The 26,577-nt window shown below is 46.5% G+C and overlaps 1 long non-coding RNA gene and 1 pseudogene across 1 annotated transcript in view; both read right to left on the minus strand.

Moving 5' to 3' along the window:
- Positions 1–4,357, minus strand: part of LOC109306223 — a 17,244-nt gene extending 12,887 nt beyond the window's left edge. Inside the window, exon 1 of the long non-coding RNA XR_002099897.1 lies at positions 4,345–4,357. This is a non-coding gene — a long non-coding RNA (uncharacterized LOC109306223). The remainder of the gene's footprint in view (positions 1–4,344) is intronic.
- A 9,463-nt stretch (positions 4,358–13,820) lies between these two features.
- LOC109318372 lies at positions 13,821–20,606 on the minus strand (annotated as a pseudogene).
- Positions 20,607–26,577: the final 5,971 nt, after the last annotated feature.

The following is a 26,577-nucleotide window of genomic DNA, read 5'->3' on the forward strand; positions in this document are numbered from 1 at the left end:
TCACCTTGCTGGGGTCGTTTGACCCCAGTACTCTTTCCTGCCATGGCAGGGGGTCGGACTAGATGATCTGCTCAGGTCCCTTCCGAGCCTACTAACTATGAAACTATGAGTACTGTTAAGATATGGAGCATTCCCTTGTAGGGTTTGAATGAGGTTATAGCCGAGTGGCTTGAATTTATGCTACAGCCCAGGGGCTTGTGTTTTGTTTATTGTTGTATAAAAGCAGTGGTTTGGGTGAGGTTGTTAGGGGAAGGAGGAGGCCTCATAAGGGACTCACAGCAGTGTGGGGACCGCAGCACCAGAGAGGGCGCAGCATTTGGGGTGCACTGCCCCCAGTGCCAGAGAGGGCGCAGCACTTTGTGGGGTGTGGAGGGAGACAGGCCATGGAGAGCCCAGGGAGGACAAGCGGGCCAAATTGCAGCAAGACCCAGACTGAACAACTTTGGTACCATCTGCGAAGCTTGGGGCATGGTAAAGGGGTGGCTGGAGCCAGGCATAGCCCATAAGGCTTGGGTGCCCTGAGACACCTTTTGTGACATCTATCTTGGAGCAGGACCCACCAGAGGTCTGGAAACCCACAGGGTCTAGAGTCAGTGAAGACCATGGCCAAGAGGACTGAAAGGTAGTCTCCTTGTCAATCATTTGATCAAAGATGTGGTGGGCGAGAGTTGAGGGTGCCTATTGGGCCAACTTGGCACAGTAAGGGGGCCTTGGGGAGATCACGTCCATCCTGCAGGACCCCATCCCATGCCAATAACAAACAAAAGGTAGAAGTAACATGACAACAATGAATTATGATAGCGATAAGAGGTTCTGGTAATAACTGACACACAAGAACAACAGAGCAATGGTAAGAACAATACAGGGCAATGATACTTGACCAATAACATGGGCAAAGATGCAATCAGGAGGTTGCCGACTTCAGTCAATGATAGAAAGATGGTCAATCTGGAGTAGATGGTCAACTGGAGATTCCACACACACTGACACGCAGTGGCCTCAAATGACTCAAGCACACATGCTCTCAGTCTTTAAATTGGTCATAAGTTTAAAAGTTCATGGATTCCAGAGAGTTCTGAAGATAGATTAACATTGCACATGTGCCAAACTCAGCCTGAATGACACCAGACCAGAATTATTGTCTACAGTGCTACCATTAGCCCACCTTCTACAGCTTGAGAACCATTTTTTCTCAAAGTTAGAGTTCACAATTGCTGCCAAGAAAGTTTTACAGTAGACAGGTTTTATGAAATCCTTATCAACCAAGGTGGAATCATATATTCTGACATACAAACACATCAGTATGTATCAGTATCAGCTGCTCCAATGCACTTTAATTACAGCATGTAATTAATTGAGTCTACTGGAGCATGGTAATTATAGTCTCCCACATCTTGTCTATCAGCGTCCCCGCACTTAAAAATGGCAGCAGGGGTGCTCCAACTAAAGCTTGTCCCATGAGCTTGAATTCAAGCATTCCCGCTGCCATTTTGAAGCACAGGAATGCTGACACAAGATGCTGTGTTGCTTTAATTTGAGAGGCTTTTGGAGTTGCTCTAATTAAAGTGCTGCCCCCCCCCCCCGCCTTGAGCATGTGTAAAAGTGCCCATTAATACCAGTGAAATGTATATCAGTTGTGTGCACAAATATAAATGATATTGCAATCTGGAGCAGACAGAGGAGTATTGCATCTCATTGTTAACTGGGAGAAGTGGGGGGAGAGGAAGGCATAAGAAATAACCTTCCTAGGTAATAACTACATGAGATAAGCTTGAAAAACCTTGATGCCTGCATTGGTTGAACTTACACCAGTTAAATTTTTCCCTCAATTTTGCCCAAAGTAATTCTACTGTAGATTAAAGCAAGGTACACCAAAGTAGGACAGAGTCATGTGTCCTCTTTTTCATTGATGTAATGGGTGAAATCCCGCCCATGTGTTGTTTTTGTCCAATCAGAGAAGTTTCACCAAACACAAAGAGCAAAGAAATTGCAAGCATCAGAAAGAGAGAGTGTGCATTACTTCCTGTTCCAGCTTTGGCTCGTTGAGGGGTGGAGGCAGAGGGGGAGACAACACAGGTTTCCTTTGAAAATCATGTGAAAGAGACGTAGGTAGTTTATAAAGGGACTTGGATGGACTGAAAAGAATCATAATCAATAGCAATTATGAAAGCCAGTGAAAGGAAGGCAGGAAATTACAGGGAAAGGACAAAGAGAAAGAACGGGTGTAGAGATAGCTACTGGCTAGGAACTAAGCATAAATGACTGGTCAATGAACAAAACAGTGTACAATTGTGGTAAGTACCAGATAAACTATAAATCAAAATAGCTCTTATTTTTTGAGGCAGTAGGGTCCTCATGAAGACAGAACATCCTGCTACTTTGCAGCAAATACTGAACCATGGCTAATTTTGCCTTTTCCTGGACTCCATCCTTGGTCTGGTCTCAGTGAATTGGTTTGCTCAGGAAAAAAAAAAATCACCCATATCCCTCCATTTTAACCCTGGGATTAGCCAGAATTTGGGCATCTAAAGGGTTCTTTCCTGTACAAGAAGTTAGTGATGGAAGCGGGTATTTGTTTAATGAGTTTAGTTTGTTTCCAAAGAATGTAGAAATCCTTCCTGTTTCCTTGGCCTCAAGGGATACAACTGCAAAAATGTCTTTGCTTACCTGTCCAAAGCCTCTGTATTGTCAGCACTTTACTCAGAAACTCTCCTTTACTTTGCTCCCAAGGTCACGCTACCAGGACTCCTCTGGTTGGGTTAGAGTCTTCTATCCTCCTCCGGCTGTGTACTCTGGTGGCATTTCCACCCCTTCTTCGTGTACAGATGGACACAGCTGCAGTCTGAGGGGGTGGAAATCCGTCACCCACATTTCTATGTTTTTTTATTGTTTTCTTTACTGAAATTAGTTATTATAACCCGTCTTCTAGCTTCCCTTGTTTTCAGATGGTTAAATTGAGGGGAAATCTTAATCTGGTCACTGCATGAATAGCATGTTTATTGATAATGGAGACTCTGAGGCTTCATGACGGTTTGCTTTCACAACAGCCCCTGGTCCCACTTCTCTGCTCTCTAAACAGTGTTCCCTTTGGGTGGAAATTTGCCAGATATGGTCTCAGCCCAAAGTCAATGTTTTTGGCAGAACACAGTAAACACCCTGTCATGTTTTTCATGTGTGAGTGGAAAATCCATATAATTTTCTGCCTTTAAGACTATTCCTGAGTTTTGCAGACAAATAACTACTGAACAGTTAGGCTGTAAGCGTGGGATTTTTAAAAATGTCCAGTGTTGGATTAACGAGTCCAGCTGAAATCAATGGGAGTCTTGCTGTTGTCTTGGTACTGTCAGAATGATTTTGTAGACATAATGGTCCAGAAATTATACAAGAAGCAAGGACTTTTGGGGTGATATCTTTTATTGGATCACCACATGGTTAGAATAAAGTTAGACAAGCTTGTGAATGCAGGGCATTTTTCAACATCAAGAATCCTGGTTTTCTGTGTTAAAAATCCCAAATTATGTGATTAATAAATCCAAAATTCACATTTTTCTGTAATTAAAATGAAATGCATACATCTCTCTCTCTCTCTCTATATATAGATGTATGTATGTATGTATGTATGTATCAGTGGAACACAATGTTTTATTGATATATTTACAATTTTAAAGCAATTTGGAAACCTAACACTGCCTCAATCTTTATAATAAAATAAATTCTAAATACCTGTATATTGCGGTGTTTGATTCTGGTATTTTTATCATGGAAGATCAGAGATCCTCCTGCCCACCTTTACTCACCAGAATGCAGATCTGAATGCCACTGCCCCCTGCTTCTCCCTCCCAGTGCCTTGTAGCACTGAGCAGCCCTGATATGCCGGTACCCTACCCATGCCCATGACATTGTCCCTCAGTCCCAAGCCACAGCCCCCGTAGCCCTGCTGGTGGCCCTCACTCCCGACCCACAGCTCCCTGGCCCTGCCAGTACTCCTCACTCATGATGATCCACAACCTCTCACCTCCCCAGCCCCATCGGTGCCCCTTACTCCTGACCTGTAGCCATGCTGGAGGGTGGGGCTGGCTGCCAGGACTATGGGACCCAGTGGCTGCATCCTGCCTGCTGCCTGCTGCCTGCCCATGGATGCGAGCCGCAGCCCATGTCAGTTTGACCAGACTGCAGCCCTGTGCCCACTGTGAGAGCAGAAATCTGGGGGGGCATGTGCCTCCCCCATTTCCCTCCCAACACATTGCTTATGCCCCCAGCCTCAAGCAGCCCCTTGCAGGCTGGAACTCTGACAACCTACAAGGGGAAACCTGATGTTTGCTTTATTTTTCTCCTTTAAAGGACAAAATCTGTGAGTGTCTTTTTTAAAGGACAAAATCCATGTTTTTCCAGGGCAAATGGAAAACCCGGATCCCCGTTCATCAGGTCCAAGGAGGGAAGGAAGCACAGTGATTGCTAAGAGCAGTGGGTAGAGCTGCAAAATTGGAAGGAGGAGAAATTATCAGGGATAGCAGAAGAAAAGAAGTTTGATAATCCATCTGATTTATGAATTTTTGTTCCAAAGTTCACCTTTTAAAGATATTCGCCCTCCTCCCACTCCCCACCCCAGTAGATTTCCCTTGAACATGAAGAGAGTGAGGTCAGAGCGAGAGTTGTTGTTCTGTGAAGAAACTGCTCCTACTGGCATATATGTGTCTCTGTCCTTTTATTTTTTTTCTGAGAGTTCATTCTGGTGCATAGTTGCTGTTTAGTTTCACCAACATAGTTATCATGAGGGAATCTGGTGCATTGAATCAGATACCACATTTTGGGAAAGGCATGTATAGGTTTCATATATTCTGACTGGTTAATTGTGGGGGCATTGGTGTTGAAAGGTTAACATTTATTGTTAAATGTCCAAAACAAAGTCTTCCCAATCCCCAAAATATTCCAGTCTGGAAATGCCACTTTATGTGAGCTGTATTTTGGGGGTTTATTCTCACTTATAGTCTAGGACTTCCTAATCCTACACCTACCAGAAGGTTTCATAGATTTCATAAACATCAGGGCTGGAAGGGACCTCGGGAGATCATCGAGTCCAGCCCCCAAGGTACCATGGACAAGAGACTCCTGTGATGCACATAGCCCCTCAGACTATGGGAGAAGTAATTTCTTTAAAGGAGAATGGAGACATTTTCTGATTAGCTCTAAAATGAAATGTTAGCTTTATTGCTATTTACTGAAAAAAATCAGGTCATATTGCCAAATACGGCAATTCTGCACACTGCACTTAAAACCAGCCAGAACACTAACTATGGAGCATTTCATATTTAATTCAGTTAGCAGTATCTGTTGTCAGCAACAGAAGTAGCAGCCATAGCCAAGGTAACTCTTATTCTCCAGAGTGTGACTTTAGTCACGTAAACTGTCAAACCTCAGGTGTTATTCAACATCTATGTTGTTGCTTAATCTGCAAAGGGCTTTCACATTACAAGTGAAGGATGTGTTGATCTTAAATTAAATTAATAGCTGCATTGAAAGGTAGAAGTACACCTCTAGTTTAGCGTCTAATACCTTAGGAATGTGCAGTAATAATTAGCTACCCTCCAGCCCTAGTCATTCGTTCAAGACGAGGTAGGCAGATGGGAACACAGAAGAGGACTTCCTGATTTTTAGATCTGTGTGTTCCTTCCTCCTGGTCTCAGACACAAGTCTTTTCCCCTCTGGATTAAGTCTTTTGATATAACAAGAACCAGAAGACACCCCCACTATGTTCCGAGCAATGTTCTTATGGTAACAAGATGCCTTTCTTTGCATCTGACTACACAACTGGGTTTTCAGTTCTCAGCTTCTACTCAACAAGGTCGAACAAGAGCCTCACCAGTGCTGAATAGAGGGGAATAATTGCTTCCCTTGACCTACTGACAACACACCTACCAAAGCAGCCCAGGATGCTATTAGCCTTCTTGGCAGCAAGGGCACACTGCTGGCTCATATTCAGTTTATTCAGCTGTAACCCCAGGACCTTTTCTGCAGAGCTGCTGCCCAGCCAGTCACCCCCAGCCTGTACCGGTGCATGGGATTGTTGCACCCTAAGTGCAATACTTTGCACTTGTCCTTGTTGAATCTCATGAGAGTCCTTTTGGCCCAATCCTCCAATTTGTCACTGAATCCTAGTCCTACCCTCCAGCCTATCTACTGCTCCCCCCAGCTCGGTGTCATCTGCAGACTTGCCGAGGGTGCCCTCTATGCCATTTTCTAGGTCACTGATGAAAACATTGAACAAAACCAGCCCCAAGACCAACTCCTGTAGCACTCCACTTGATACTGGCTGCCAAGTAGACATTACGGCATTGATTAGTACTCTGAGTCCAGTACTCCTGCAAGTTTTCCATCCACCTGACAGCCCATTCATCCAGCCCGTACTTCCTAAGCTTCCCTGCAAGAATTTTGTGGGAGACCATATCAAAAGCCTTGCTAAAACCAAGTTGTACCACATCCATTGGTCTCCCCACATCCACAGAGCGAGTCACCTCATCATAGAAGGCAATCAGGTTGGTCAGGCATGACTTCCCCTTGGTCTCCTTCTCCCCCAGAGAAGACTTCACTCTTTGGCAGCCCCTAGTAGCCTCTCCTCCCCCACACCAGCCTAGCTTACCTAGTAGGTATAGGATTAGGAAGCCCTAGACGATGAGTGAAAATAGACCCCAAAAATACAGCTCACACAAAGTGGCATTTCCAGACTGGAATATTTGGGGGGTTGGGAAGACTTTGCATGACATTAGCCTGGTCTTGTCCAGACAGGGAGTGCCACACTGCAGTCTCTCTCTTAAGTAAGCTACTTGAAGCAGCCCCTGTTCACACACACACACACACACACACAGAGAAAAAAACACAATGCACAACCCAAGTGTTTGTGTGGGTGTTACATAGAGCTAAGCAGGACATTATGCAAAGCAACACAGAGTCCCTGGCCTGCTGTGTGGGCAGGGGAATTACAAGAAATAATGAAGGAGAGAGGCATAGGAGGGTAACATGCAGGAAAATGGAAGAATATAATGAGCTGCTGGCATGGGCTGAGAGCTCTGCCTACAGAAACAACCAAAACACAGGACCCTCAAGCAGGTATGATTCATAGCAGGGGATCCCAAACTGTGGTATGCAAGACACTGGGGGGTATGCAAGAAAAATTGCGTAATGGTGGATTTAATTTACGTTATAATAATTGGCACTTAAGGGGTTAAAATATAAAAAATACGCCATTGGGGGTACATAGGTAGCTGCCAAATCTGGAGGTGCAATAAGGAAAAGTTTGGGAACCTTTGATTGGTAGCAAGTGATTCACAAGGTGCATCCCAATACCACAGCTGTGTGCTAAGCACATACAGGAAAGCAATGCCAAAATGCCCAGTCTTTTTTAGTACTAACACACACACATGTACACTTGCAGTCACGTGCTGGTTCAAATACTGGGCTGTAACCTAGAAACCTTGGGGTAGTTTTTCAAGAATGTGAAAAAATCAAACTCTACAAGCATTCCCTTCTTCTTAACTGCTCCTGCTGTTAAATGGGGAGCAGGAGGAGAGCAATTAAGGAGTCTTACCCAATTGCCAAATGTGGTAATTTAAACCTGGCTGCAATCTTGTGCCAAGCACACATTTGCCTTCCTACTCCTCATTGTACAGGTGTAAGTTCATACCTGGTCGTGCAAATTAGAGACTCAAAGGTGGGGGTAGATATGATACTGGCCACATCACCCCCTTAGGTGCTGTTGCAACAGAAGTCAGCTGGACTTAATCACAACAATCTACTTCACTTTACTAGACCTTTCCCTTTTTGGGGGACGTCTTACTAGATCATCCTTTATACATGGAACTTTCCCATCATGCTCTGGTGATTGTTAGCCCTTTAAATTTGGCAAAGAAAAAGTGCCGCAGCCTTAAAGTGGCCATCTTATACCTGCCAACTCTATTGAACTCACTTATAGCTGGTAAGTCTTTCTGTTGTGTTTTCATCTTCTTTAGTCATTGTTGAAGCTGAAAATAACTGTGCAGACATAAGAAGGGCTTAGAAATCTTTTGACCAATGGCATGGAATTGATCGGGTTGAAATAACCAAAAATTGCTGGCCCTTCAGGGGAAGTTGGAAACCACCTCGGTTGTGACGGGGGTTGGAAATGACTATGGAAATGTGTGTATTTGGGAACATTTTGAGGGGGCTTTTATAATATTCTGGGTGGATATTATTTGTAAGCTTGCTATTTTTTTTAATATCCATTTGCACTTTGTACTGAAATTGCAAGGGAAAGGATACAGTGCCAATTATTTCCCTATCTTTATTCTGCTGATTTCTGAGGAATCCTGTCCATATTTGAGATCTTTTCTGTTTCTGCTACTGTGATTATAGCTGAAATTAGCTCTGAATTATGTGTGTACCCAGTGTGTGCTAACACATACTATTGTTTTTATTATTGCTTTCTCAGTCTCTTCACTTATTTGTCTCACCCATCGCCTATGACTTGTGTATCTTTAAACTCTAATGTATTTATTACATGCCTGTACAATGCCTGCTGTATTAGGAGCCTGATTTAGATGGGTCTTCTCTACTGTGGTAGGAAGGAATATTGGATTATTAATTCAAAGTAGTAAGTGTGCTATGCTTCTGGAGGTGAGTTGGAAGTTCAGTGCCTATATTAATTTTCGCAGGCCAGTTTCACCTGCTGCAGACTGAATGCACCTTTTTTCACTTTGGGGCATGAGGTATTCTGCTGTCTGAGGGGAAATTAAGAAACCCAGAGTGTTTTTACGTTCAGCTTTGAGAAGAGCATCTCAACAGAACACGTATTGCAGTTGTTGAAATCTTATAATGGCTTTATTCCCAAGCTGTCATTCTGTCTAGTAGCAGTCTTGGAGGGCTTCACACGTCACCGTAGATTATGATTTAGATAAAGAACTAGCCTGGACAAGTGTTGTATTGCCCTCTAGGGAAGGTGCTGTCTTATTTAATCAGAAAAAAGATAGGTCAGGCAGAATCTATCAGTTCTGTGACCTGCTGAACACAAATTATTCCCAGATAAATAAGGAAGGCTCCTAGCCGGTTTGTCTTGAAGAGGCTTCATAAATGCACTTGCTCCCATTATTTGCTGTCCGCAGAGTAGTGATCTCATTGGGGAGAAGGATGAAAAACTCCTTTAAAATAAATATTTTTTGCCTAGACTCTTAAAGCGGGAGCTGGAGTTTGTTCAGCTCTGCTCTGGCACTGCCAGTCAAGAGTGCCTCTGTAGTTTAATTCTGGATTGACACGGGTATAATTAGCTCCTGTGATTTACCATGAGGGTTATGAAATTAAATGCCAATTGTTTCCCTATGTGCTTAACTTGATGCTGAGAGTTCCTCTGAAGTGAAGAGTCAATGTGAGTTTGTGTGGGGTGGGGGCACGGGTAGGTCTTTTGGGGTCAATTGCTTCATTTCCCTTATTCCTAACTCCCCTCCCCCCTCCCAAACAAAATAAGGGATATACCTTTCTGACCTTTTGGTGGGGCTGTGAGGATAAAATATATTCATTATTGTGCAGTATTTCTTGGCTATATTTTTATCCAGTAAAAAGATATAAAACTCAAAAGGAACATCATGGTTTAGAGTTAAATTATTCCAGGTTAGGGAATATTTTAACATTAGAGTGAGACATGAATTTAGAATTTATATCTATGATTGCAATTCTATTTTTTAAAATAATCTGCCTCCTATCAGTGTGCTATCGGCAGCTCTAAACTAGTTAGAGGCAACAACAGGACCTCTTATCCAGAAGCGGCAGTCAATATTCTGCTCCATTTTCTTTCTTCCAACTTCCCTGCAAGCTGGGGAGGATGCAGCTTGGAGACAGGCATGGAGATTGAAGGGATTTTAGGGTCACACCGCCTGTGCCAGAGCTAAGCAATTGAACCAAGGGCCTGCCAAAAGCTAAGCTTCCATGTCATCCACTAAACCATCCTCTTGGCACAGGACCGCCTTATCCTACCATAGCCAAAGTTTGTGTACTTTGTCAACCAAAGGGACACCTGCCCTTTGTCAAGTCTTCTTTGAAGACTAGCCATCCCCATGAGAGGAATAAAGTGTTTGGGGATTAGTGAGAAACAAGCTGTGGCAGGCAGCCACCTTTGTTTCTCCCCAAAATCTCTGCCCTGTGACAATGTGATGAGGATGGGCCCAGCAGAGAAGACACACCCTTACCCTATCTCTTTACGTAACCGGAGCTGGCTACATTCCTGAGGGAGGGGGGAAACCTGCTCCCTCTGCCTACGGGACTGGTATCACCTACCTGGGTGAGGGGCTTCTACCTGGTGGGCTAGAGTCTGCCCGGCAACTAGTGATGTATTTCAAATTGGTTGGCCGACAGCCAGCTGAAGCTGGCCTCCATTGGACCAGGTGAATGAGGTCACAGGGGCTATATAAGTTAAGACTGCCCAGGAGGAGGGGGCAGCAGCCATGTGGAGGACTCAGACTTAGAGAGGAGTTTTACCATCTGAAACTGGCTTTCTTCCCCCATAACTCATGAGCGAGGAGCGGCCTGCCTCCAGAGGGAATCTCCAGCAGCCTCGGGATGATGCTTGTGAGTAAGCTACTCGAGATCTGGTTAGATATCTAGCTGGCAGTAACTCAGATGCGTGATCAAAAGGCTACCTCAGCCAGACTGTTTGCTCTTTAGGATTTCTATGATATTCTTAATCTTGTACCCTATTTTCACCCTACCCCTGTAATCAATAAACTTCTCCTTTGTGACCGGTGTAGGAGACTTATTGAGGGGTAGGTCTAAATTATGCCTAAGAGGTCCCTCAGGTCTGCGGACTAAGAGAGACTTTCCTTTTTCGCCCCCGGCTTGGGGAAGTGCCCCAAGTGCCTGTACTGGGTTGAGTACCCATAGGACTATTAGGCCTGTGTTTCCCCGAGGACACTGGGCTGAGACTGTCCCTTCTCGGGGTGGTGGCAGCACACGTTACCCCCAGGCTAGCGAGTGTGCCCCAGGAAGGGGGTCAGCTGGATGTGAGGCACCCCTAGGTAGGCACTTGGAGCCTGGAAGGTAGTCAGGCACAGGGAGGTGGGCGGCTCAATGCAGGAGCGCCCCCTACTGGCCCGCCACACAAGCCATTAGAATAGGTCGCTGGAGGCTTGCATTGTAGTTTAAGCAGTGATTCTCAACCAGGGTGGTATGGTACACTGGGGTGCATTGAGATCCTTTCAAGGGTGCCCCAGAATGCCATACAATGTTAAGGTTGTTAGCTGTGCAAACATGTCTCGCGAGATTAGCAAATTGTTGTTTCAAAAATGGTTTGATCTGTTGTGATCTTTCAGTTCTTTACAACTGAAGAATCACACTATTGCTTATTCTGTAGTGAAAAATGAGTGAAAGCTAAGAGCTGACATATTCCAAGGTGGTGGGGATGGGGCGGCAGGCTTGAGTTTAATGGAGGGTGCTCTGACTCATTATTTTAAAAAAAACAAGAACACCCTCCCCCTCAAAAAAAAAAAACCAACCTCCCCAACTTGAGAACTGCTGAGCTAGAGAATCAAAACTGTTCCTTTTGGCCTTAAAGTAAGAACACTGTTGAGGTGAGAAGGGACTGAAATGCCTGAGCTCTGTCCCTTTTTGTACTAATGGCACCATAGCTGTTGGGGCTGTGCAGGACTCTCTTGGACTTGTTCCACTTGCAAGTCAAAAGATTTCTTTATTTGCTGAACTGTCAACCTTGAGACAAACTAAGCTGGTCCCATTCTCTCCCTTGTGGACAGGATCTTTTGATACTCGGGCTTACGCAGATCACGCTCACTTTAAAGGTCAGGCTTAATTTTATTAATAAGGGTTAAACAAAACAAAATCAACTATGCTGGGTGCACCAGTGAGCACCCACTCACACTGGTGTTGTATCTCCGGGAAGGGTCGCCAGGATCAGGCGGGTCTGGCGTCCTCCCCTCCGGCTGGCCAGGCCGAAGGTCGCTCCGAGTCGATTCAGTCTGTACGTTCCGTCGGGCGCGCAAAGACCCCAAAGTTCACAGCGCGATGTTTTTTATACTCTCTGTGATGCAGGGCGGTCTAATTACATGTGACGCTTTCTCATTGGCCTGAAGCGGCGACTGTCACATTATTGACAGGCCCTGGACTTCCCCTTGAGAGACCCCGTGTGGAAAATTCCAGCTGCATGGTGCTTCCATGCTGCAGCCCCAGAGTCTCCCATCCCCCCAGCACTTGTTACATAAACACTAAACACATGCGAACATGGCCACCTATAGCACTTAGCAAGTGCAAAATAATTACAACATCCCCCATACGCTTACTAGCTTCTGCATTGTGAACCAGGTGAACAATGTGGAAAGACAGTACTAGGCAGCTGGAATCATATCTTCCAGGCAAGGCCAATTCCTGCTGTCTCTTCTCATGATCCAGGAGAGAGCATTACTCTGGACCTGAGGGTCTAGAATAAGAGGATTTGGTATACAGGGCATAAAAACCATTCTAACTAGGGTGGAGGCCATTGCCATGTTTTCAAATGTGACATGACTAGGAGGTTAGCAACAAGCAAGAACTGGGCAAAGATCTTCTGTTGACATGAAGATCTTCAGTTCATCCCTGGATGAGAGAGTTTCTTTTTCTTCACAAATGGAAAAACCTTAATAGAAAATGTGGCTCTGGTACAGCAACTGTTACACTCGGCCCTGCCCAGCAGTCTCCCACCAGAGGTAGGGATTCAATTATTTCTACCTTAATGAGAAAATAAAGAACTTGGGGTAAACAGAAATGCCTCAGTCATTTGATATCCCCCCACCCCTTTCTGCTATCAGATGCCTTGTCTTTTCATCATGACAACCCCACGATTTCTTGTCAAACCTCCCATGATAAAGCAGTGCCATCAGTGCCACACTGCTATGTTCCTGCTGCTTCCTCGCTCACAGGGTACCTGTGGCAAGTTGTAATAACTCATTATACCATCAGCTAAGCAGAAGAAATAATGATCTGGCTGCTGATTTAAAAATTCCATTCCCAGTCATATAAATGCAGCCCGGGGTTTAGAATCTAAGAATCTTGGGGCTGAATGATAATTATAAGCAACTCTAGCAGCAGTGACTAATATGGCACAGTTGATGGGAGGCTTGGATTTAATGGATCTTATCAGTTAAGATAAGTGCTCAAAAGAAACAATGATTTTAGTGGCTAATAAGTTTAAGATTAAAACACCCACCTGCAAATCTTGACCTACTGGTGATCATGCTGGCCCATATTGCTTCACTATTCCCTTGAAATCCCTTTGTCCCAGAATGGCCACAGATATTTGTGCAATTCCCAAAGCTCTTGGGAGCAGAGTAAGCTGCATGGAAGAGGATGGTCTCTCTCTGCTGCAACATGTAAGAGTTAACCTTAAAAGGCAGAAAATGGGGGATGTATATCATAGGCCTGTTCCTTTCTCCAAAGCTCTTTAGGGCTAAGGGCAGACATTACACACAAACCAGTTTAAGTAATCAGAAACTGGTTTAAACCTGTAACAGAACAGATGCGCAGTGCACATAAACCAGTTTTGAAAATATCTTAAACCGGTTTCAGCCAAACCTGGTTGAATGTAGTATCAGACTTAATTGATTTGGTTCAAACTGGCTTAGGCAACGGCTGTCCCAGACCCCTTCCTGGTTTAAGTTAAACCAGAGTCCTCCAGCATCCCAGCTGATTTGCAACCCTAGGCAGGGTTCTCTGCTCCAGTCCAACAGGGCTGGCCCCTCCCCTCTTCTTCCTGGCTGCAGCTCTCACAGAGACGTCATAGTTTCTAGACCAGTTGTTGGGGGCGGGGGGGGGGGAACGAAAGAGGAAAGAGAAAAGAAAAGGAGTTCAAGTGCAAGTGTCAGACCATCCCATTCCTCCAGTGGTCCCCCAGCATCTTGAGGGTGCAGCAGCTTGTCCTGTGTGAGCAAGTCCTAACAGCTCAGGGCATAGCCAGCTCCTCATTTCTTACCAGCCTTCACGGCTGACTTGACGACTTTGGCTTTTACACTAGTCTTCATCTCCACAGCCTTGATCACACCCACTGTCACTGTCTGCCTCATGACCCTCATGGTGAAGTGGCTAAGAGGTGGGTATACAGAGAAGCTTTCTACACACATGGGCTTGCCAGGGATCATCTGAATGATGGCAGCATTCCCAGGCTTCAGTTGTGCAGGACTGTCCTCCAGCTTCTTGCTGGACCTGTAGTCAATCTTCTCCTGCAGCTCAGCAAACTTGCAGGAGATGTGAGCCATGTGGCAGTCTAGCACTGGGGAGTAGCCAGCAGCGATCTTGTCTGGGTGGTTCAGGATGATGACCTGGGAGGTGAAGCTGCCTGCCTTCATGGGCAGGTTATTCTTGCTGTCTCCAGCCACATTCCCCTGGCAAATGACCTTCACAGACACGTTCTTAACACTGAAGCCCATGTTGTCCCCAGGCAGGGCGGCCTCGTGGTGCATTTCCGCTGACTTCACCTTTGTGGTGACACTTCTGGGAGCAAAAGTCATGACCACGCTGGCCTTCAAGGTGCCCATCTCCATGCGCCCCACGGGGACAGTGCCGATACTGCCGATCTTGTAGACATCCTGCAGAGGCAAGAGGCTTTTTCTCAGGGCGTGAAGGAAGGATGATGGAATCCAGAGCCTCCATTAGAGTGGTGTCTGCCACATTCCCTTCCTTCCTAGTTATCTTCAAGCCTTTGAACCAGGGCATTTTGGCACTGGCCTCCAGCATGTTGTCCCCATGCCAGCTAGAGATGGGCACGGAGGTCACGGTGGCAGGGTTATAGCTAATCTTCTTGATTTGTAGGTGCTAACTTCCTTGGTGATCTCCTTGCAGGCACAGCAGCATCTGCCTGGCTTCCTCCTGCTCTTCTCTCCCCACCTTTACCCCCCACCCCCACTGTTCAAGCAGGGATTTCTCCCTCCCCTCTGCCTTACATAGAGACCTCTCAGCATTAGGTAGAATACCACATGCTAGGTGTCATGCCCTAGAGTTCCCCTATCTCGGCTTGATGCAACCTAAGGTTTTCTTGGGTGAAAGGCCAATTCAGTCTTTCTCCCCCACAATTCAGAAAAGAAATTATCTTTCTCCTTCATATGTGCCCATCTGGACTCGAGGAGGACTCGTACAACAGCATGGTTGCCTTTTGCAGCCCGGTGTCATTGTTTTCTATTAGGGCTGTGCAAAACAGCACTGTTTTGTTTTGACTTCTGTTTCGCTGTTTCAGTGGCTCAGTGTTTTGTTTCAAGTTGTTTCATTTCAAAAGCGTGGTTCCATTTTGTTTTGTTGAAACCATGTTGTTGTTTCAACATTTTGCCCATAGGCTATAATGGGGAAGCACAAAACTGCCTATAACTTTGTCATTCTTTGGCAGACCTGGATAAAAGCAGCAGGGATGATAGCCCCTTCTAAGGGCATGATGCCTTCCAAGTTTTAAAGAGATAGGTGCAGGGGTTTCTGGGAAACTGCACCTCGAGCTGCTGACAAGCAAAACTCATGACCTGTGTGTACGCTAAGGCGCTCCCTCACTAGAGCTGGGCCTCTACATGACATGGTAGTGTGCCCCAATGTGGCCTCCTCCTCTTCTCCTACAGCCTCAGCCTGGTCCACCGCTTTAAATAACAACAGGTAAAATAACTTAGCGAGTAGTAACACCAGCAGCATCTCAGGCAGCCAAACTGTCACAGAGTCCTTTCCTCTCCTGCAGGAGCTTCTTCTCCAGCATGTGTTAGGGTGCATCTTCACTGTGTGTGTGTATGTGTGTTAAGTTGCATCCTCACTGTGTTCTTCCCCCTCTGTCTCCTTCCCCCTCTGTCTCCTTACTTTCTGTTTCCCTACAGACAAGCCCAGCTTCAACTTCGAAACATTTCATTTTGAGGCTGGCTTGAAGCCCTTCATTTTGTTTCAATTTTGCCATTTTGAGCTTGAAATGAGTCAAAACAAAACAGCTAGCAAAATTTTGCACAGCCCTATTTTCCATCATAAATACACAGTGTCATTTTCATGAGGTGTTGCTAGATTCTGGGATACTAGCTCAGACTAGGGTTTTTTTTTCTTTTGTCTTATTACCTGCTTCTCTATATATCACCAAGTCCAAAGTGAGGCTGACACCCAGTTTTATTTCTAGAACAAAGTATCAGGTCATGACAACCCATTCTTCACTGGTGCCATTCTGTAATTAAACAGCACAAAATATGAATCAGTTGGATTTCCTACTTTTTTTTTTTAAGTGTCTTAGTTTGATAGTATTTTCATGCCCTGATGGGCTGGGGATCACAGGAACTTGTGGTGACACATCCTCAGTTGAAATAATTGCAAGTTGCTTGAATTCATGCCCACTAAACTGTGGCTTCTTGTCAGATGTTCTCTGCCAAGCATAATAAATCTATATCTGCTTATTTTGCAGTATCTTCTACTTGGGTTATCTCAGAGAGGGAAGAAATAATACTGTAGGACAAGTACACAATTTTTTCCATATATCACCATAAAACCTATGTGTATTTACCTTCAGGGATGAAATTCCTTCCCTGCCCCAGTACCACCAACATGGGCTATATACTGGTCTTCAGTTTTGAGGGCCCTGTTGTAAGAGGACTGCAGCAATGCCCTATTTGGAGGCATCTGTGGGTGAATTAATTTTATGCTTATTGTCATATACTCAGGGTACTTAAGGAGTTGGCAAGCATCATAGCCCAGCTCCTGGCATGGAGCTTTGTGAACTCCTGGTGCTCTGGTGAAGGGGAAGAAAGTGGATCCAGCAAACTACAGGCCCATCAGCCTGACCTTTATCCCAGCGAAGGTCCTAGAAAAGATTTTCAAAGAGACCATTCTCAACAGACTGGTTGATGGCAAAATCCTGAGGGATAGCCAGCATGGGTTTGTTGCAAGCAGGTCTTGCTTGACCAATCTTATTTCCTTTTATGACCAGGTAACCTATCACCTGGACAAGGGGGAAGAGGTTAATATTGTATATCTTGACTTTAAAGAAGCCTTCTATCTGGTATCCCATGATCACCTCTTGGTAAAACTGGCCAACTGTGGCCTCGGCTTCTCCACGCTCTGCTGGCTGGGGAATTGGCTATGTGGTCGGACCCAGAGTGTGGTGGTTGATGGAAGGTAATCATCATGGTGCCCTGTGACCAGTGGGGTCCCCCAAGGCTCTGTCTTTGGACCCATATTATTCAACATCTTCATTAATGATGTGGACATTGGAGTCAGGAGTGGACTGGCCAAGTTCACCAATGGACTCTTTACCCCAAAGTTTGGTGTCACAACGGAGGACAGGAGGGCAATCCAGGTTGACCTCAACAGGCTCAAGAAATGGGCAGATGAGAACCTGATGGCATTTAACACCAGAAAATGCAAGGCTCTCCACCTTGGGAAGAAAAACCTGCAGCATGCTTATAGGCTTGGCAGTGCTACGCTGGCTAGCACTTTGGACGAAAGGGACTTGGTCATGATTGACCACAAGATGAACATGAGCCTGCCATGCGATGCTGCAGCTAGTAAAGCGACCAAAATGATGGCTTGCATCCATAGATGCTTCTCGAGCAAATCCTGGGACATCATTCTCCCCTTGTACTCCGCCTTGGTGAGGCTGCAGCTGGAATACTGCATCCAGTTTTGGACTCCGCAATTCAAAAAGGATGTGGAAAAGCTTGAAACAGTCCAGAGGAGAGCCACACTCATGATCAGAGGGCAGGAGAACAGACCTTATGATGAGAGGCTGACAGTTATGGGACTCTTCCCTGAACCTGCTCTTTTCCAGGCTGGTGATCTGGTAGCCACCTATAAGTTTCAGGGGTGCTCATCAGGATCTGGGGGAACGTCTGTTCACCAGAGCACCCCAAGGGATGACAAGATGGAACGGTCACAAACTCCTCTGTGACCATGTCAGACTGGACACAAGGAAGAACTTTAGTGTCTGAGCCCCCAAGGTTTGGAATAGACTGCCGCCAGAGGAGGTTCAAGTACCTACTTTGACCGCCTTCAAGAGACATTTGGACACTTACCTTGCTGGGATCCTATGACCCCAGCCGACTTCCTGCCCTGGGGTGGGAGGGCTGGACTCAATGATCTTCTGAGGTCCCTTCCAGCCCTAATGTCTATGAAATCTATGTATCCAATTCTGAGGAGCTGTTTTAATGCCTTCATTTTTCCTAAACTCTGAGATTTTCACCACATGTCTGTTGACTATTCTTGCACAGTAACTCTCAGGTTATTCAGACGGTAACCTATGAAGCTAATACCTTTCTGAATGAATTGGTCTTTAAAGGCACTCCTTGCCCTGCCTTCTGTTTTGACTTCAGGTTAAGGTAACTAAATGCTTCCCTCTACTCGGGTTACTGATTTAAATAGCAAGTTTGGACACACTTTCTGTCAGTGCCCATATTACTGTTCCTGGTACCATATTGACCAGGAGTAGGTAAAATATGGACTGCACACTTGTACCCGGCCTGCCAATTGATTCTGTCTGGCCCATAGATAAGCTTTGGGTAGACCTGCATCATGTTAGTTAGCATGTTTAATAAGTGTTGATTCAATGTGAAAATAACATTAAGGATGGAGAACTGCTGCTTTGTGTGGCCCTTCTGGCTGCTGTGACTGCAGATGTCCACTGGAGGACAGCAGGGTCCAGTGCTTCCTCCCTGCCCTTGCTCAAGGAGGGCAGCAGAAGCTCAGGTGTGGTCGGCAGCAGCCATGTGCAGCAGTGTGCACCCAGGGGACCTTTGTGCATGGATGGAGCCAGCAAAGCAGCCCACACAGTCCCTGTCTGCTCCTCTGAGCACCAAGGGTTGTGGCTGAGCAACATCCAGTGCTGACGGGATGCTGCTCAGTGCCACCTACCCCTGGCCCCACTGCTTGCCTTGTGCTTATGCGGATTCACTGTTCTTGAGGAGCCCATGGTGGCTGCACCATGCTCCAGGCAGTGGCGGACATGGTGTGTGCAGGCTGGCACCACCTGACTTCACTTCACAGCATGGAGTGTGGCATGACCCATACCAGGTCAATGGTGGCATGGCCAGAAGGGAGCATGCAGGGACCAAGGGGATGACCTAATTCACTGCAGTTTCTGCATCTCTTTTCCAGATGCTGGGCTGTGTCTTTCTTGGTTTGCACTTGCTTTCTGCTGTATGTACAACTCCATGCATTTATTTATCATGGACTCCCACCTGGAGATTCACATGTCTTTCTGTCTTCAGCCTCTGCCTCTGCCTCACTCGCCCCTCACTGTGGGGGCTTCAATCTGCTCCCTGCCATACCCCTTCCCTCCCCCTTAACCCTTCTCCTTCACAGACTTGCCTGCTGGGTGCTGCCTCACATGCCACTGGGCTGTGTTCTTGTCCACAGGCTGTGGCTGCATGTCTGTGCATGCCCCCCCACCCCACTGCAGCCGTCCAGAGCCCATGCCCAGGCTGCCCTGTGGCCCTCTACATTGCCACTGCTGCCCCACGGGATGGCCTGGAGGCAGTGGTGATGGTGGCAGGGTAGAGGCCGGGTGCAGGCTCCAAAACCACATGCACAATTAACACATTGAACGCAAGCAACGCAATTAATTGACAGCCCTAATTTTTGTATGTTGTGCCATACTCCTCAGAAGTCTGTAATAGGCAAATAAAAATGTGATTACATTACATAGATGTTTGTGATGGGGAAAAATACTCTTTTTTTTTTTTTTTTTTGGTCTATTCTCCTACCTGGACAAATCCATGAGTATCTTGCCCCATAGGATTTGCATTATCCAAGGTTAATAATGGACTACATGTAGCTTGCTGACTTCCTTCCTTTGGGACATTCTCTATAAAGAAGCCCAATTTCTAATATCTTTAGATTGTTTCACAATACCATATGAATGTCATGATGCTGGACATGTAATAACAGTGTAACACTGTACCTTTAAGAACTCATGCTTATTCCCCTTGGACAGTGGCATCTCTGCATTACCTCCAGCAAAAGGCTGTGCATAACTGGTGCAGGTGCAAATTTAGGTACAACTCAACATTAGCAGTAGCTGTAGAAGAGGGTCCCTAGGAGGTGAGATTCTGAATGTTATAGATCATGTTTTTTTTTCTGATGAAAGGAGAACAAGAAGGCAAAAGGCATTGAATGAGCTAATTAAAACCAATGACAAGAGAGATCTGTCTGATGTCTGCATGGTGCCTTCATTACTTAAAAGGCTGGTGACATGCTATGTACAAAATTACAGGGTAGCAAGTTTAATTTCAGCTGAGAGGAGAGCCTTAGTGGTGGAGTGGGAGGAATGCTTAGGGAGGTACAGTCTGACAGCTTGGTATTTGGGTACATAGCAAAATTTCGGGGAAGAAAAGCTGGGGCTCTTGCTCAGTTAATAATTTGCTTTGAGATGAACAAGGGAATGAGCAAAATATGGTGTTCTTTGATTTACAACAAAATAGTGCAATTAGGCTAAAGGTCTAATGCATTCTAATATAGTAAAAGCTGTAGTACTTCTGGCTGTGTGTCTGTCTGATGGTAACGCTCTGGGACACCTGCACGTGCGCCGCCTGGAGCCTTACTGACAGGCAGACGCACAGGTGGAGGCGGTTGATGTCAAACTGTGCGCACACTGCTGCAGGGCAGGGCATGCCCCCACCACGGCCGACCCCTACATGGCACACTGCATACTGCAGAGCACATGGAGGGGGCAGGGCACACAGCCACAGGGTGCCATGAAGCAAGGCATGCCCCCCCATGCCTGCTTCCCATGTGAACCCTCCCCAGGGTGCTGTGAGGGGGGTGGTGTGGTGTGGTCACAGGGTGCCATGCAAGGAGTGAGCGTAGTGGGTGGGGGCCATGGGGTGTGGCTGTAGGGTGCTATGAGGGGGGTGGGCAGGGTGGTGTGGACAGCACCTGTCACCTGTAGCATGAGGCCATGGGGTGTGGGGCATGCTGCGCCCCACATGCCGCAGCCCCTGGTGCACTGTGTGCCATCCCCAGCTATGCACCACACCCCAGGGCCATGCCCCATGCTGTGTGGCCACAACCAGCAGGTGCTCACCCTACCGTGGCCACTCCTTACCCCACACCACGCTGCAATGTACTGTGCCCCCTGTGCAGTCCGTAACACACACCATGCAACTGCAGCCAGTGGGTGCTCCCTGCAACGGGGTTGTTCCCCACACCATGCCCCACCCTGCAGCCATGTGCCACCCCCCTGCACATCCATGCATCACACCCTCCGTGCACGCCCTGCGCCTCATCCTGAGCTGCTTCCCCAGCCATGCAGCCATTTAGGGCTCCCCACACCATGGCTGCTCCCCATGCCATGACCCATGGGTGTGTGCTACCCCACTCCCACATAGCCATGCACCATGCTCCCTCGTGTGTGGAGCAGTGGGGAAGGAGGGTGGAGCGGGGCTGGACCCAGATTGGTGACAGGAGGGCAGAGGAGCAGGGCAAGACCCACAGCAGCAGCAGAGGTGGGTGGGGGGAGCAGGCCAAGACCTGGAGTGACAGCGGGGGTGGGAAGGAGTGGGGCAGGACCCAGAGCAGCAGGAGGAGGGGAGGTGCCAGATTCTAGTCTCCATCCCCCACCCCCGCCCCCTCCTTTCATTCATGACAGGCATTTTGCTAGTTTTTCTGTAAAGTTCTAACAAGCCCAATTCATACTATGCTGAACTCCATCAATTAAATTATGTCATTTCTGATTTCTACCCATGTATACAAGAGGAGAATGAAGGCCAATATGTGCCAAGCCTTGGAATAGAAAGAAAGCCATTTTATGAGAGTTAATGGCCACCTTGCATGTTTCTTGTGCTTTAATGGAATTGTTTGCATGGTAGAAAACAGGTTTCTAGAGTAGCTGCAGTCTGTTATCAGAGTTCTGCAGGTTGCAGTTTTTACAGTTAAGGATGCAAAAGGTTGTCATTCAAACCCAGTTTTCATATCAGAGCTGGACTGATGAACGTTTTTAGAGCAAACATGTAGAAATTTTTTTCACAGTTTCTTGCAGGTAAAGTTTTATTCAGCAACAGAGTCACAGGAGTGCTGATGGCTTGGCCTCAGCAGAAGCTGATGAAGCAGAACTTGTGGCAAAAAAACAGAGGGTGTATGGCTCATCTTTTTGCCAGGTGTGCACCGCAAGTGCTACTCTGATCCCCTACCCTTACTCCTGCTCTGCTATTCAGTGCTGTCCTCCTGAATCTGGCCCATGCCACATCTCACACACGCACCCCCTCAGGTTGGCCATACCTGGTCTAGTGGAAAGAACACGACACACCTGGATTCTGTTCCTAGCTCCGCCAATAGTTTGCTGAGATGCTGATCAAGAAGGTCACACCTTCCTTTTCTAGTCTGTCTTGTCATTTTTATACTGCACACAACTTGGGGAAGGGGCAGCCCCACACGGCCTGCCTGGCCACTTCTATTGCAGGGCTTCTGTGCTGCATGCCTGCAGGTCCACACTTGCAGAGGGGAAGGTCCCTGCTGGACTCTGTCGGGAAGCAGAGGGGGAGGGCTCGCTCCACTCCCATCTGATTGTGGGGACCTGAGCAAGGGAGGCAGCATGCTCCAGTGTGGGGCTTTCCCTTCTGTGAGTGCTGGAGCTGCAGGTACGTGGTGTGGAGCTCTGCTCCCTCCTCCCATGCACTGCTGGCTGGAGCTGTGCCTGCACTGGGCACGAGGGCCCTGACCTCCCCATCTGCTGCTGTTGCCAGGCAATGGGAGCTACTTGCCATGGGGAGAGCCTGGTGGGACCCTTACACCCCCCACACACTGCCCCCAGAACCCCCATCAACATATACATGCCCCACTACACAGCCACAGCCACATGCACACTATAAAAGAGTCATGCTTTATTTTTGAGTTATTATGCAATCCATTCTGCATACAGTACACAATCACAAGTCATCACAGATATTTTTTGCAATAAAATTAAAATGTATTATAGTAGGTGTTTTCACTTCTAGCATATGATTTGGGTGTTTTCTGGTTCTAAGATGGCAACCTTCCCCGCTCCCAAAAGGAGCATGCAGGTGGTGGGGAGAAGGCAGCAAGGGAGGGACTTCCAGTGAAAAAGGTCAGGGGTTAGGGAGCAGGACTTCTGGTCCCAGCGTGGCAACCAGGGGGTGGGACTGCTGTCAAGGGACGGGGCTACCTATTTGGCCCCTGACAGCTCGCCAAAACTTGTTAAGTTGCCCTCCATCCGACATAATTGCCCATCCCTGCTTTAATGCTACAAGCAGGCCTGGGAGGGTGGACCCTGGAGACTGTGAAGAGACCTTTGAACTTGTGTAGATCTCCACTGATTTTTATCCAAAATAGCCTGTAGCACTGGGGGCTTCGTGTACATGATAAGAGGAAACATTTGCAATGCAGCAGGAGTTAACTAGTATCTGTTTTTTTCAGATTGATCTTAAAACAGTAAAAGAGCTGGTACATTAATGTGCCTTCACTCTCCATAGTGCTTAAACCTCATAAGCCATATGGTACTCCCTAATCCTCGGACTACAGAGTTTCATTTTCCTGGTGTGTCTCCATGGGTGGCAGTGTGAATGCCTGGCACAAGCTTGGTCAGGAGCTTACCCAAAGTTACTTTCCTCAAGGTCAATTTATGCAAAGCTGCTGTCTCATTACTTGCTGCCTCAAATAAATATTAGCTGGTGAAATAGCAAGGACTTGGAATGTCCCATGTCAATGTTGCAGTGACGGGCTGTAAATGCAATTCTGGGTATCCTCCAGATCTTCCGTGCAATTGGAGATGAGTAGGAACTTTCTGAGTGAAGGCGGTCACGCATTGGAAAGGGCTACCTAGAAAAATTGTGGGATCTTTAGAAATGTTCAACAGCTGGCTAAACAGACACTTAGCTGGGATGGTTTAATCAGGGATGATCTTGCCTTGAGCAGGGGTTGGATTAGGTGACCTCATAAAGTACCTTCTAGCCCTGCTTTCCAATGATCCTACATGTAAATGATTCTTAAATAAGTAGGGTGGAAATGACCCTGTTTTATGATCTTAAGTCAATCTGTCTAGCTCTTAAAGCTGTGAGGAAATAGCATGTTATTTCCTTACATAGCTTAAGGAGGGGCTGACAGACATGCAGGCCCCCACTCTAACTCATAGTGCTTTACAAAGTGCCATGAGTTAGAGTACCCCCTCAATCCAACAGATGTTTGCCTGTTGCCTGAGGACTTAAATTGTCATGTGATCGGACACTTGAAAAGTGCTCTGCAGCTGTGCATTTCTGTCATGGCACAGCTGCAGAGCACTTTTCAAGTGGCCAATTGCACGACAAATTATGCCTCATCAAATGAGGGATCAGATAGAGGCGTTCCACTTCGGAGTCCCTTGGGCAACTTGAGCTGCCTAGGGTTAATTTATGGTGTAATCAGCCTAGCCCTGCTGGAAGGGAGGGAGAGCAAACTGCTGGTTACAGTTTGCCTGGTCTGATCTTGAGGCGGGGGTGTGGATCAGAGTCCCCCCCCACACCCTGGCGAGGCAAACCCCAGCTGGCAACTTGCTCCCTGTCTCTACCTCTCCCTTCCTGCAGACAGCAAGGGGGGGGGGATAGGGAAGAAGTGACCTCTTGGGCTCCTGCAGGGAGGCAACTTCCACCCCCATTCCCACCAAGCAGGCTAAAATCTGTTGGGTTGAAGGGGGTCAGTGCTCTAACTCATGGCACTTTATGTAAAGCACCATGAGTTAAAGTGGGGACCTGCATGTCTGTCAGCCCTCCGTATGTTGGCATGCTATTTCCTCACAGCTTTAAGAGTTAGACTGACTTAAGATCATAAAACAGGGTCATTTACTTCCTATTTATTTAAGAAGTGTTTGCATGTAGGATCACCGGAAAGCAGGGCTAGAAGGTACTTGATGAAGTCACCAAGTCCAGCCCCCTGGATCATCCTCAACTAAACCATCTCGGCCAAGTGTCTGTCTAACCTGCTCTTGAAGACTTCTAAGGACCCCATAATTTCTCTAGGTAGTGTGTTCCAATGCTTAACCATCCCCATACTGGTATTCTTGTTGAAGGCTTCCTCCTTTGAAGCAAAAAAACCCAACAACAACAAAAAAAGACCTAGGAAAACCTGAATTCATTATAAGTTGTGCTTACTCCATGATACATTTTCTGTTTTTGCCCAGATGCTAAGGCAGTGGTTTGATTCTTTTTCTTTTTTTGTGTAATTACTTTCTGTATTGCAATTTTAACTGATGGCAAAGGTGGCCAAAGCCACTGGTAGATGTTCATTTTATATATTTTACATTTAATTCAAAGGGTGGGAGAGTGCTTTGCAGTAGATAAGCTTCGGCTAACTGGAAACGTGACCTTCGGAACCATCTTAGTGTCATAGTTGCTGCAGAATAAACTGATGGTGAATGGCTTAGGCTCAAGATCTTTGCCCTTTTCTAAAAGCTGTTACAGGAAAAGTCTTTAATATTTCTGTGGAATGCAATGGCAGATTTAAAAGAGGCCATCAGATTTGCTCATTGAGGGCTCCTGGATTTCATCTGAATTTTCTGAATCATCCATGGTTTGGAATAGAGGGAGAGTCCAAAGCCAATAAAAGGAAGCTGAAGGCAGTGCCAGCCTGCGTAGTGGAACCACAGGGGCAGACTTTTGTCCTTGTTGGATTCTCTCTGAATTCCACAGACAGGAATAACTCTCTGAACCCCGGAGCTGGATAGCTGGCAACTGGAGAGGCATTTACTGCCCAACAAAACTGGTACACTTCACACTGAAAGGAACCCTGCTTCTTTGTGTATTTATCTGTTTTGTCTTATGCTGAAATTCAGATGCAAGTTACATGCACTTCTTAATTAAGAGGCTCATTTCGTACCTGGTTGAGACAAAATTATGATGGTAACTTTACTTGTACTTCTAACCAGAGGAAGGAGAGAAATGGAATGAAGCTCCTTGAGCTGTCTTAATCTTTTGCCAGGGGTTAGGATCTGGTTGGTCATATTACACCCACTGCAATTGATTGGACTGACCCAAATGGGAATAGGATTAGGCAAGTGGTGTCAGGTTCTGGCAGGTGAAAAGCTTAATTTCAACTTCCTAAACATTACCATTGGGTCTCTTTGCTACACACGGCCAACCAAGTAAGCACTATAGAAAACTATTATGGCTGAGGTATGCTGACTAGTAAGGGAGTGAAGTTTTCAGAGATGAGTGGAGCTGACAAGACTTTACCATGTGCAACTACATGCAAAGGTGGTGTGTGTTAGCTTCTTGAAACTGGGGTTTAATTGTGGGAATTACTACTGGACCTTGCAAAATGAGTCCTTCTCTGAAAGAATGTGGCACAGGCATTATGGCTATAATGTTCCTCATTTCCCAAAGGACTTCTTGGTCAGATGGGAGAATTGAGCCTGGTGCAATCAGTCTACTTCAGGCATTTATATTTATATTGCTTATGGTATCTGAGTACCCGACACTCAGCAAGGTAGTTATCTATGCAACATCGCTGGCGCGTAGGGAAATGCAGCTATTCCCATTTTATAGATGGGAAATGGAGTCTTGGAGAAACTAAGGACAAAATCCATATGGGTAAACTAAGTACCTAAAAGGGACTTAAGTGGCATTTCAGTGCCAAGTTGCAGATAGACAGGCACCA

Source organism: Crocodylus porosus, unplaced genomic scaffold (genome assembly GCF_001723895.1).
Source record: "Crocodylus porosus isolate Cpor-Errol unplaced genomic scaffold, CroPor_comp1, whole genome shotgun sequence".
NCBI lineage: Eukaryota > Metazoa > Chordata > Crocodylia > Crocodylidae > Crocodylus > Crocodylus porosus.